Source organism: Solanum stenotomum, chromosome 12 (genome assembly GCF_019186545.1).
Source record: "Solanum stenotomum isolate F172 chromosome 12, ASM1918654v1, whole genome shotgun sequence".
Lineage (NCBI taxonomy): Eukaryota > Viridiplantae > Streptophyta > Magnoliopsida > Solanales > Solanaceae > Solanum > Solanum stenotomum.
Window position 1 is genome coordinate 18,357,222 of NC_064293.1, and position 14,278 is coordinate 18,371,499.

At 31.9% G+C, this 14,278-nt stretch overlaps 2 pseudogenes; one reads left to right on the forward strand and one right to left on the reverse strand.

The window, feature by feature from the left end:
* The first annotated feature begins 1,007 nt into the window (after nucleotides 1-1,007).
* On the forward strand, nucleotides 1,008-7,586 carry LOC125848539 (uncharacterized; annotated as a pseudogene).
* Nucleotides 7,587-8,376: 790 nt separating this feature from the next.
* LOC125848550 (uncharacterized) lies at nucleotides 8,377-9,279 on the reverse strand (annotated as a pseudogene).
* Between the last annotated feature and the right edge of the window lie 4,999 nt (nucleotides 9,280-14,278).

Genomic DNA, 14,278 nt, shown 5'->3' on the forward strand with positions numbered 1-14,278 from the left:
CCCCCCCTTGAATGAAAACTAACGAGGCTATTTATAGAGGGGCGAAAGGGCAGATTTAGGGGGTAAAGCCCGTTCGAATTTTGAATCTATCCATTCCTTTTCGAGCCAACAGTGGAAGGGATGGGGAAAATAGTGACTTCCGCGAAAAGGGGACGACGAAGTGATCGATTAGGGACTTCTAGGGTATGGATTCGCAGAGTAGTTAGATGAGATTTTCGAATTGCAACGCGATTTCCGCTGGGATTTCGTCTGAGTCTGGTTCTGCGAAGAAGAAGAGTAACAGGGGTGGGGTCGTCTGGCTTTGCACGCTGTTGTGGCTGAAGCGTTAACATTTGGTGGGTTATCTTTGAATTGGATTGGGCCGGGTCAGAGGAGAAAAGGGTTGGGTAGGCTGGGAACTGCTGGAAGGGAAAAAAATTTAGCAAAAGATGTGGGCTGGGAATTAATTTGAATTGGATTGGAAGAATGGAAATTGGAAAAATGAGATAGGCTGCTGGAATGTATGAGGAGAATGGATATTGAATTGGAATTGAGCTGATAAATAGGCCCAATTTTGAGTCTTATATGGGTTCAAAATTGGACAAATTACTTGAATACACAACACTTCTTTACCTATTATCAATATTTCCCTACTATTTTAATAAAATACAAAAATCCCTTATTTCCCCCCAATTCAACTAAACCGATACTTTATTTGTTTGAAGCAAAATCAAATCTTTCCCATTCCCTAAATTTCACCCCCAATCTCTCCCATTACAATTTCAGTTATCAATTTCAAAAAATTTTGAATTTGAAAAGAATCCTATCACTGTTAAACCGGATTCAGAGTTCTAACTAGGGTTTTTCATCTTCTTCATTGTAATTTTCGCCATTTTTTTTCCTTTTATTTTGTATCAATCGTTTTATCTTCCATTATGCATCTGACATCTAAATAATCTCTAATGTTTTCTTCAGAAGATCCGAACAATAGCGATTTCAGTTCTAAAAGGTTGGCTATTCTGATAACCATGACAAGTTCAAGTTCTAGCAAGAAAAAATTGAAGAAGAAAGTACATGCAACTACTTCAAAAGATCCGAAAACCCTCCAAAAAAGGGGTAGAAAGGTTGCCCCACCCATTGTTCGACCAACATTACCAAATGTAAGTATACATTTTTCCTAATTTTTATTATATATCTTACCCCTGTTTTTCCTAAAAATCTGATGATAAATTATTTTTTTATTTTTTTTATTAAGTATCATCTGTGAATCGTGATTTTATTTGGTATGTAGTATGAATCACCAATTTTTGTATCTGATATATAAATTCTCCACCTCCATTTATGGTATGTAGTATGAATCATCAATTTTTGATTCAACAATGGTTAGAGCCTTTGCATCGCTTTTTCCACCCTCAACACACACGATTGCACCTGTTGTTGCATCGAAATTTTGTATTTCTTCATCACTTTTATCAGAGGTATCAATGCATAGAGGATACATACCGAATCCCACCTCATGTTTCTTAATTTCTATGTACAATTTCACCCCCATATCATTCCGAATACATAATGGAGACGAATTTCCTTCAACAACGTATCTGACCTCAATGTTTTTTTTGAATTCATCAATACTCAATTCAGCTGTAATTGCTGAAATAAGATTCACAAACAAAATATTTTCACAAACCACTATACCATCACTTATGTATCGTTTGTATCTAACATCGCTTTCCCATGATCCACAATGCCTTAACAAGATCGAAATATTCATGTCGAATCTTCACAAAATAGCGTTCCAAATTTGAGAGAGATAAAACTTTTATTGTTTTTTCGAAAAACACGGAGAACGTTAGAGGATTAAAAAAAGTAAAAAATAAGCGTGATTTGAAATTAAAAAAAAAATCAGTTAGACGATTATGAACTATTGATTGGTTGAAGGAAAAAACGTAACCGTGATTTGTGGGAGTCAATTATAATTTCAGTTTTTAATCCCTTATTTAACGCATTAAACTGATAACAACAACTTACTAATTTAAGTATCAGCGTGTTATAAATTAAAGTATCAACGCTCCTATTTTATGTATCCGGAAAACACTAAATAAGGGATTTTTGGTTATTAATGAAAGAGTAGGGAAAGGAAGTAATTTCTTTCCTATACTATGTCATTTGCCTAATTTTTACCAAATTACTTAAATACACAACACTTCTTTACCTATTATCAATATTTCCCTACTATTTTAATAAAATACAAAAATCCCTTATTTCCCCCCAATTCAACTAAACCGATACTTTATTTGTTTGAAGCAAAATCAAATCTTTCCCATTCCCTAAATTTCGCCCCCAATCTCTCCCATTACAATTTCAGTTATCAATTTCAAAAAATTTTGAATTTGAAAAGAATCCTATCACTGTTAAACCGGATTCAGAGTTCTAACTAGGGTTTTTCATCTTCTTAATTGTAATTTCCGCCTTTTTTTTCTTTTATTTTGTATCAATCATTTTATTTTCCATTATGCATCTAACATCTAAATAATCTCTAATGTTTTCTTCAGAAGATCCGAACAATAACGATTTCAGTTCTAAAAGGTTGGCTATTCCGATAACCATGACAAGTTCAAGTTCTAGCAAGAAAAAATCGAAGAAGAAAGTACATGCAACTATTTCAAAAGATCCGAAAACCCTCCAAAAAGAGGTAGAAAGGTTGCCCCACCCATTGTTCGACCAACATTACCAAATGTAAGCATACATTTTTCCTAATTTTTATTATATATCTTACCCCTGTTTTTCCTAAAAATCTGATGATAAATAATTTTTTTATTTTTTTATTAAGTATCATCTGTGAATCGTGATTTTATTTGGTAATTGCTGAATGTATAAAAGAACTGTATTTAAGTTAAGTACTTAAATCACATTTTTTTTGTAGGTCAGATTTTGGTCACTGTATATAAGGAACAATTCAATTTGTGTACATTTATGTTTTTTTATGAAGTAGTTGTTATTTAGTATCAAATGAAATGAATATTATTGTATATAAGAAAATTGCTTAACTCAACAATTTTGCATGTAGTTTGATTTTTGTACTGTGAATCATAGTTAATGATAAGTCTCCATTGAAGTATACAATATGATTGATTTTGTGTACATATTATGTCTTCTTGTTTTTTAGTATCATATGTTTTTTTATGATTGATAAAAATCATTTATGTAATTGCAGAATGTCAGTTATGTAATTAAGCATATTCCAATGAACTGCTTAAAGTTTGGTCCTACCTACAACTCCAATTTTATTGAAGATTTAGTACTGTCAATAAAGGACCAAGGTATTGAGTTATTCAAGGATACCATATTTGCCCCATACCTTAATATCTCTAAATGCAACTATCAAGGCCAGATTACCAAGTGTTTATATCTGTTAGAGATTGAGCAGGGCAATCTAGCTAATGAAATTCACATTCGTCATGCCAAAGGGAATGTCTTGATATTTAGTATCACAGACTTTGCAATTATTACTGGTTTGAGATATAAAGGAAATGTCAAAGATTTTAATTATCCAGCTTCAAAAGATATTTTCCTAGTCCAAATTATAATGTGAATAAAGGTCGCCTGGTAGATCGTTTTATGCAAGGTGGTTGGGACAACAATGATGATGCCGTTCATATGGCTATCTTGTTTTTCATTCACACATTTTTGTATTCCCAACTTGGGGATGCACCAAATCCTATTGAAGATTTCTTCATGGTAGAAGATGGTAGCTATGAAGAGTACCCGTGGGGACAAGTGGCTTTTACAAAGTTAATGAAATCTTTTAGACAAGAGTATACACCCACCAAAAAAATGTATCGTTTGAATGGACTACCATACACATTGAATGTCTGGATATATGAATGTGTGTCTGTACTAAATAACGAGATAGCCATTAAAGAAGGAAACGGTATACCAAGGATGTGCAATTGGCAAGTTGTTGCTCCAAAGCCCAAATTTGAGATGTTCATGGATACCATATTTACTGAGGTATTAACTACATAACAACATTTTTATTTCACCTTTTTAAGTATGCGATACACTATTAATTTGATTTTAATGTTATTTTACTATTTTGTTTGTATAGATTGATTGTTCTAACATACAACCAACTCCTGAGGAAATCAGATCACTTGATTTACCGGATAACAACCATGTACCTTCAAATCGACCAGATTCACCAATTGTTAATAACGAGGAGGTGCAATCAGAGGAGGTTCCTGATTTTGAAGACTTCTCATCAAAACCTCCGGATCAATTGTTGAGGAGATCAACTCGAGTACCTAGCTCAGGATCTACCCCACCCCGCAAAAGAATAAAGGTTGTACATCCACATAAATATAATTTGTCCCACCTCACACAACCACATGAGCAACCAAAACAGTCATTTCAATCTCCAAGTTCAGAACCAAAACAAGTTGATAATGTATCTGGTGTTCCTCATAATACATTCTCTGGAAGAATAACTTTTGACAGTGCAGGAATGGAGGATCTGAAGATGTACATGAAGGGTTATGTAAGTAAACATTAGATTTAAACAATTGTTTATTCATTATTAAATCCATTTTATATGCTTAATTTAAGTACAGGTTGACAACAAATTTGGAGCTCTTGAAAATAAAATTGGAGCACTTGAGGAGTTAATAAAAAGCAATCAGTCTGAATTGCTGAAAGCGGTTGGCGCGAAAGATAACAAAACTGAAAAGGTTGTATTTTGATTTTCTGGTTTCCTTCTCAATTTTATGGTATACTGATTATTTGGATGATGAAGGATATTGGAGGCGTTTCATAGTCACACATGATGGATGATTCTATAGAGAAAGGTGGTGTTGATTCACAACCCAAGTCTGATAAATTCGATCAACAAACCATTTCACCCATGCAAATGGATTTTGCAACTGTTGATGATGTCGATGAACCTGCTGTGGAGGTTGGAAAACAAAAGGTTTATGAAGACATTGCTCAAAAGGTATGTATGTATCTGATACTTAATTTATTTAAACATGTATTATTATGTTTTTAATCCTTTAAATAGTTTAAGAATATATCATGGTTAATGATTGATACTTTAATTTATGAAATATATGTTGCTAATTTGTGTATCACTTACTGTACTTTACACTTTACACATTAATAATGTATATGATAATGTACTTCTCAACTTTATGGTATATTGATTTTGCAACTGTTGATGATGTCGATGAACCTGCTGTGGAGGTTGGAAAAGAAAAGGTTTCTGAAGACATTGTTCAAAAGGTGTGTATGTATCTGATACTTAATTTATTTAAACATGCATTATTATGTGTTTTAATCCTTTAAATATTTTAAGAATATAACATGTTTAATGGTTGATACTTTAATTTACGAAATATACGTTGCTAATTTGTGTATAACTAAATGTATTGTACACATTATTAATGTATATGATACTATATCTATATTTTTTGTATCATGCACATTAATATTCTAACATTGTCAGATACTTTATTTTGTATTATACTTTAATTATTTTAACTTGCACATATAAATGTACAAACACAGAAGTATGATACATCCATTAAGGAACAAGTAATGCAAGAGTCAAGTGTGCTTCTACCCACAACACTCTATAATGATCCTTCGGTAAATGTGATTATTCATGATAAGAAAGTAGTAAGTGAAAAGTGTTTTTATTATTATACATTAATTATTTTTGAAAAAAAAAACATAATAGTATCTGATATTCTCTTTATTAGGATGATGGTGCAGATACAATTCAACAAGAATTCGAAAAATATGCTTCAAATTCAACAGTTGTTAATACAGCGGTATGGTTGTAATTTGTTACTGGAAAATGCAAACAATTCCCTGATGTGGCATTATTTTTTTTTTATGAAAATTGTAATATTTTTGTTATTTACTTGACATCATATAGGATTCTACTACATCGGCCTCCATTTCGTTCGGAACCGAATTAGTTGTAGATGCACTTGTATATGGACTTTCAAACAAGACAATTAATGTCAAACCTCTGAGTGTACTCCACCTAACCGAAGGTGATGATTTTCTATCTGACAACCAGATACCCACCCAACTTTCAAGAGATGAGCATGCATCGAATACAAATACAAAAACTCCAGCTCATCGTAACAGAATGCCTTCAAAGGTTTTGCAGTCTCCCTATGTGAATTCTTTTGGATCAAGTGATAAGGGCAAGGAGAAAATAGACGATGACATCCGCCCATACACTCCATTTGAAGATTGTCGTATCACATATCAACTTTCGTCAGGTTTAATGCAAGAGTTCTTAGAGTGGATACAAAAGGGACTCCTCAGAACACATGCGAAGAAGTAAGTTTTTCTTATTAATGTATCTTTATAATAATTTTTTAAAATTAATATTATATTCATTTTGACTTTAATCATTCTTATAGAAAACCATTTGAGGACAAATATAGAGGCAAATCTGCTCTATTTGGTTTTGACCATATGGATTTTGTTGTCGCATGTCCTGCTGACAAGAACTGATTTTATACTATGTCATATCCAATGAAATGTTGGACTGATCAGGTACGTTAAGCATTCAAATTATGTATATGATACAAATGTAAAATGTTTAATTTAAAATAAAGTATCAGATTATTGATTTGTTTTTCTTTTTCTTTTATGTATCATTTTTGTTTCAGATTGTGCTGATTATATAATTTTTTTTTCTTTATTTTACAGCATATAGATGTAATTTTTTACTATCTACGTAAGAAGTCAAAATTAAGAAGCATGGATCAGTACTTATACACTACGGTCAACTGTTTGTTCAAGTCATATATCGACATTGTATACAAGAGGTATCATTGCTCTCCTGCAGATGATACTTTTAGTACACAGGAACATATTGATCGTGGTGTTTCGGTATCTGCTTATGAAAGGTCTATCAAAGACATCATAAGTGGGTTTTCGATCCCAGCTGCTTTACCATGGCATCTAGTAGATGAGGTTTATATTCCGGTTAATTGTGGCGAAGATTTTAATTGGGTGTTGGCTGTGGTTGTTTTAAAGGAAAGGTTAATACGAGTGTATGACTCATCTATGGTATCAAGGAAAAAAGTTTATGCAAAAGAGATAAAGAAGTTGTCTGTAATGCTTCCAAACTATCTTCATGATAGTGGGTTCTTTGATAAAACGGGAAGAACTGATTGGGCATCAATGGCGTACAAAGACAAGGAAACTGGTGAACTGTTGGGTCCACAACATTCGTTTGAGGTGGAATATGTTCAAGACATTATGCAACAACAAAGTGATAGCCTGTTAGTATTGTAAAATAATTTGTTTACTTACATAGTTAATTCACTTTTTGAATGTATCTACTTTTTGTTTGCAGTGATTGTGGAATGTATGTAGCTGCTTTTGCTGAATATTTGAGCGATGAAATCAGCATTCCATCTATAAGTTTTCGGAGTGACTATCTTCGCAATAGATATGCTACACTCTTATGGAAGTATGATATGGACAAGTTCAAGGCGGGATATGTTAGCGATAACGATGATCCTACAAGGCCGAAGAGTTTCTACACTATACCAGCAGAATGTAGACTGATTAATATAGAATAGTTATGTTTTAGTATTGTGTTGAAGATACGATTAATTAGTATTTTGTAATATTCCTTCCCTTTCCAACACTATTTTCTAAGTATTTATTAATTTGAAGACTGTTTTTGTCAAAAATTGTATTCCAATTTTAATTATTTTTCCAATTTATGTATCTTATACACCAATAATGCCGCTACAATATAACTATCATATACATAATATATGATACTAAATATTCCATAATTGGGTCCACAACTAATTTTTAATTTATTTAGTATCTATTAAAACATGTGGTAGCCTTGATGCAAATCACAAATTATGATAACGTATTATTTTCAGATACACAATATCCATTCAATTATTATGTATATGATACACAATTACTATCAAATAATATGTTACAATTGGTACAAAAACAATTAAGTTTCAATATATTTAGTATCATTTAACATGTTAAATCTTGTAACAGATTTTTATATAAAGATATAAAGGTAATATCCTATTGTGTATCAGATACAAAATATCCAAACAATTATTACTTATATGATACACAATTTATCCAAAATATATTTTGAACTAGAACGTATATGATACTAAATAAAACATCACATAACTTAGTTGTTAGATACAATCTGTTATGCACTAGATATAAAACAGCTTATCGCAATATATTTTAGTATCAAACAACAGTTTGTCTTTTGTAACATTTAGATAAAGTTAAAATCAAACCAAATGATAATATCATATTAGCATATTCAAAATATCCAGAAACTTAGTACACATGAAGCAGGAAAATCCTTAAAAGTAATCTTCAAGAATTTTTTGGAAAGAAAGTACATGTTCTTATATTGTGACCTTCTTGTCCACAACGTCCACAATAATTCGTTTTTGTGCTTAGCTTTTCGTCAAGATTTTTCTTCCTCTTTTTTCTTGGTCTACCAGGCATTTTTTTGTATCTTGATGGCAAGACGACTTCTTTCAAAACACATTCCGGAGTTGTCCAATCATTTTTGTCTGGCATTGGTTCCATTGGAACTGCATAAGTATTTGCTAATGCATCTTGTTTATAGTAATCAGAGCAGTAGGGGTGTACATCTTTAATATTCGTCTTCTTCAAAACGGCCATTGCGTGCGCACAAAGTATCACGTCATGTTGAAATCTACCACATGAACATGTTTTTCTCTCAAGACAAACAATGTATCTTATCCCACCTTCATACACTGAAATAATAAACTCAGAAGATGCAACAACCTGCAATTGTTTACAAATTAGAGATATATCACATGTTTTTTCATTTGGTATACACAACAATATAATTAGAAGTAAAGTTAGATACATAATAGTTGTAAGATAAATATGTACCTTCATTGTTGCACATTTTGAAGCGTTTATAATCAATATTTCTTCAAATCTCCTCCCTAATGTTTCCTTTGTATAAGATGCTATTTCTCCATTTTTGCAATTCCAAGAACCAAATAGAATTCTAGCTTCTTCCAGAAAGTCTATAACAGGTAGTTGTCGTGCATCAACAAGGCAACCATTGATACATTCAGCTATATTTGAAGTCATCATTCTTCCACGGTTCACTGTTGCATGAGACCTAGACCACCTCTCATACCCAGCATCTTAAAGATACTCGTTTACTCTGCCATCTATTTTTTCCAATTTAGCCATCAATTTTTCAAAATCCTCTTTTCTATAAGCCTTTGCCATTTAATAAAACAGATCACTTAGTATGGACCTGCTTCTCCTAAAGTTTGAACAAACATTTTTCTAAAAGTGCCATATGCATGCAAAATGAGGAACATTTGGAAAAACAATACTTACACCCTTCTTTATGCTTTCATTTCTGTCAGATACAACACACATTTTATCTCTCTCACCAAATGCATTTTTAAACTGTTGAAAGAACCATATCCATGAACAATCATTTTCCGTGTCAACAATTCCATAAGCTAAAGGCAATATGCAACCTAACATAGAAACACAAAACATTAATTTCCAAAACTCAAACCCTCTCATCAATGATATAAAGTTATTTAGTATCATATACGTTCTAGTTCAAAATATATTTAATGATATGAGGTTATTTAGTATCATATATGTTCTAGTTCAAAATTATTCTATATATTGCAGAATATTAAAGTTACTTCAATAAATAAATAAATTCATAAACAACCTAATATACCTGCCCCATCGAGTGTACTTGCCGATACAAATGTCCCTCGGTAAGCTCCGCTAAGATGTGAAGCATCAACAACAACAACAGGCCTAGAGAATTCAAACCCTCTCATCATTGGCCTTAATGATATGAATAGATACATAAACTCATTTTTTTTCTGACTTGTGCATCCTTATATATGAATTTGGATACACAGTTTCCAGCATATATATGTATCTTGGCAACTGTTTATATCCATTAGCAGGCTTTCCCCTGATCATTTCCAATGCTCGCTCTTTAGACCTCCATGCTTGCTGGTAAGAAATTTCAACTCCATATAGTGCCCTAATATCAGTAATTATATCGTTGGGAGTATGTTTCCTTTTATGATTCCCCAATATTGGAGTTGTCACACCACTAACAAACCCAATAGTAGCTTGTACCTTACTTAATACCCTATCCCTCAATGGACATCTATGTTCACTATTAAAGTATCTAACTTTGAATATGTCTGAATTTTTCTTAACAGAGGTCTTCAATTTCCAACAACAATCATCTGAATAACAGACTAATACGTAGCTGCAATTACACCATATATATTTGTTACTTGATCATGTTTAATGTACTAATACATAAATAAAAACAGAAGAACAACACAAAATGTATTATTATACCAGAAAGTTTAATGAGTACACATTCAATCATGTTCAGATGCAAATTTGATACCCAATTCAAAATTCACTAAATATAATAATTTATTGTATCCATTGCTCACAATTTTCAAACTAATCATTTTTCATCTACCATTCTAAATGTATACATAAATAACCATAAGCAATTCAAAACGAACATGATACGTAACACCTACGACGGCACGTAACACATGTTATCAGTGTCATGGTAAACATATTAACAAACACTATAAAAAAATGAAGAAAATTATCAGATAATTTTATCACATACCTTTTGTTATCAGATCTTTTAACCTTAAAATTGAAGCTATTCCTTATTTTGTATTTTTCCATTACAGCCTTTAGAGTTGTCTTATCCTTGTGCATGTGTTTCACTTCAACAACAGAAATATTTGTATCTGATATATAATTCTTCACCTCCATTTCTAGTATGTAGTATGAATCACCAATTTTTTATTCAACAATGGTTAGAGCCTTTGCGTCGCTTTTTTCACCCTCAACACACACAATTGCACCTGTTGTTGCATCAAAATTTTGTATCTCTTCATCATCTTTATCAGAGGTATCAATGCATAGAGGATACATACCGAATCCCACCTCATGTTTCTTAATTTCTATGTACAATTTCACCCCCATATCATTCCGAATACATAATGGAGACGAATTTCCTTCAACAACGTATCTAACCTCAATGTTTTTTTTGAATTCATCAATACTCAATTCAGCTGTAATTGCTGAAATAAGATTCACAAACGAAATATTTTCACAAACCACTATACCATCACTTATGTATCGTTCGTATCTAACATCGCTTTCCCATGATCCAGAATGCCTTAACAAGATCGAAATATTCATGTCGAATCTTCACAAAATAGCGTTCCAAATTTGAGAGAGATAAAACTTTTATTGTTTTTTCAAAAAACACGGAGAACGTTAGAGGATTAAAAAAAGTAAAAAATAAGCGTGATTTGAAATTAAAAAAAAAATTCAGTTAGACGATTATGAACTATTGATTGGTTGAAGGAAGAAACGTAACCGTGATTTGTGGGAGTCAATTATAATTTCAGTTTTTAATCCCTTATTTAACGCATTAAACTGATAACAACAACTTATTAATTTAAGTATCAGTGCGTTATAAATTAAAGTATCAACGCTCCTATTTTATGTATCCGGAAAACACTAAATAAGGGATTTTTGGTAATTAATGAAAGAGTAGGAAAAGGAAGTAATTTCTTTCCTATACTATGTCATTTGACTAATTTTTACTTTAAGATATTATGAAAAGTGGCTAAATGAATTGCAAAATTAACCACCTAAAGTTTAAAATTTAGCCAATTTGAGTTAAGTTGATGACTTCGGATAAACTTAAATAAGACGAATTAGTATAATTAACTAACGAGTTTCTTAATCTTAACGAAATAAAATAATTAATTTACATGTAAACCAAATGATTTAGAATTATAACTATAATTTAAACTAAACTAATTTAATAGAATATTTCATTAAAATAAAATCCTTTTGAGATAATTTTTTATATTTATAAAATAACGTGATTGTAAAAATATACATATTTATTATTTAACATTATTAAAATTATTAAAGGACGAAATTTCTTTAGAAATAACTTGAAAGTGTTTTGAAAATTTCATAAAACTCATTAATTCAAAATTTATAACCATCACTAATAAAATATTTAAAATATAAAGTCTTTTTTAGATTATTTTTAAATACTCATGAAATACATTAATCATATACATAATTATATAAAACATATATATTATTTAAAAATTATAAAAGTGACAAAACTATTTAAAATAACTTGTAAACTATATATTTTTTTGAAGTTTTTATAAAACTAGTTATTTTAAAATCGTTTGAAATTGAAGAAGCTCAATGATTAATTTATAAATTGGAGGGCCAAAACTGGGTGTCAACAACTGTCCCTCGTTTGACTTGGATTGATGAAAGAAATTCTATGAAATTGACGAATCCAATTTTGACCCACCACCTCTTCATATTTAGAAAAGGGATTTTGGTACGGCCTTTAGGAATTATGGCCGAACCTCGATATCAGGTTTCCTACATATCTCAGGCTATATGAGAATTCAGGCCACTTGTAGTTCGATACGCTTGATTTGACACACGATTATGAAAGAATCAGAAGCTATCCCGATATCGAATTATGAAGAGACCGAAATGCTTGAGAATAAGATTTGAGAGGGAATTTCGGAGTACAGTCGAGTTTTCAATATTGATCCCGCCTACATATCCTTAGACCTTAGAAATCAGACTGTTTGTAGTTCGACTCGATCGATTGAAAAGGAAATCTATTATGCTAGATAACTTTTGTTTCTGGAAGAGTGACAAGTAAGTAAAGTATGGAAAGGAGGCTTGCAATCTCTTAGCCATGAATGTGGCGTGCTTCACATCCATAATTAAGAACTTACATGGACATAATTTTCAAATCTCTTGGTGTATTGTCACTCAGATTGGGAAGTTGCTTCCAGAGAAAACCAAAAATTTTCTGGATGCGAAATTGGAATTGATAAACCCAAAGAAATGCCCACGCGCCTTTTGATAGGGGTGTGGTTTGATTGTGGTGGAAGTCGCTCCTCAGCTCGCGTCTTAAGAGTTTGGTATTCTTCTTTAGACTATGTCCCAGTTCGCTGCTAAGAAAAGTTTCACGTTGTGCTGCATCCTTTTTTATTTCGTCCGCACATGTGGTTTGATTTGAGTATTCATCCACTCGGATGCTCTCGACAAAGACTGACATAAAACTCATTAAAGTAAAATATAATTCAAATGGAGAGACAGTGTCATTTACCATGTTGACACTTAATTGTTCTTCTTAAATATTTAACGTCAACTTTTTTCAGTTTGATGTAAAGCAAATAAAGCTTGTATCTCATATTTGCAACATGACTCTTCACTGTACTCTTCTTCTAATATCGAAGTAGTAAAATTGACTAATGTAATATGTTGATGGTTCTCTTAATGGTTGAATATGATAGCCCTCTTCGTAATTCGATTATGAATGACCCTCTTGACGGTTTGAATATGCAATGGACCTCTTGGCAGTTTGAATATGCAATGGCCCTCTTGGCAGCTTGAATATGCAATGGCCCTTTTGGCAGCTTGAATATGCAATAGCCCTCTCAGAGATTTTGATTATAAATGCCCTCTTGGCATTTTGATATGCAATGGCCTTCTTGGCATTTTGAATATGATGACCCTTTTGGCAATTTGATTATGAATGGCCCTCTGAGATTTCGTCTGAGTCTGGTTCTGCGAAGAAGAAGAGTAACAGGGGTGGGGTCGTCTGGCTTTGCACACTGTTGTGGCTGAAGCGTTAACATTTGGTGGGTTATCTTTGAATTGGATTGGGCCGGGTCAGAGGAGAAAAGGGTTGGGTCGGCTGGGAACTGCTGGAAGGGAAATTTTTTTTAGCAAAAGATGTGGGCTGGGAATTAATTTGAATTGGATTGGAAGAATGGAAATTGGAAAAATGAGATAGGCTGCTGGAATGTATGAGGAGAATGGATATTGAATTGGAATTGGGCTGATAAATAGGCCCAATTTTGAGTCTTGTATGGGTTTAAGATTTTATGAAAAGTGGCTAAATGAATTGCAAAATTAACCACCTAAAGTTTAAAATTTAGCCAATTTGAGTTAAGTTGATGACTTCGGCTAAACTTAAATAAGACGAATTAGTATAATTAACTAACGAGTTTCTTAATCTTAACGAAATAAAATAATTAATTTACATATAAACCAAATGATTTAGAATTATAACTATAATTTAAACTAAACTAATTTAATAGAATATTTCATTAAAATAAAATCCTTTTGAGATAATTTT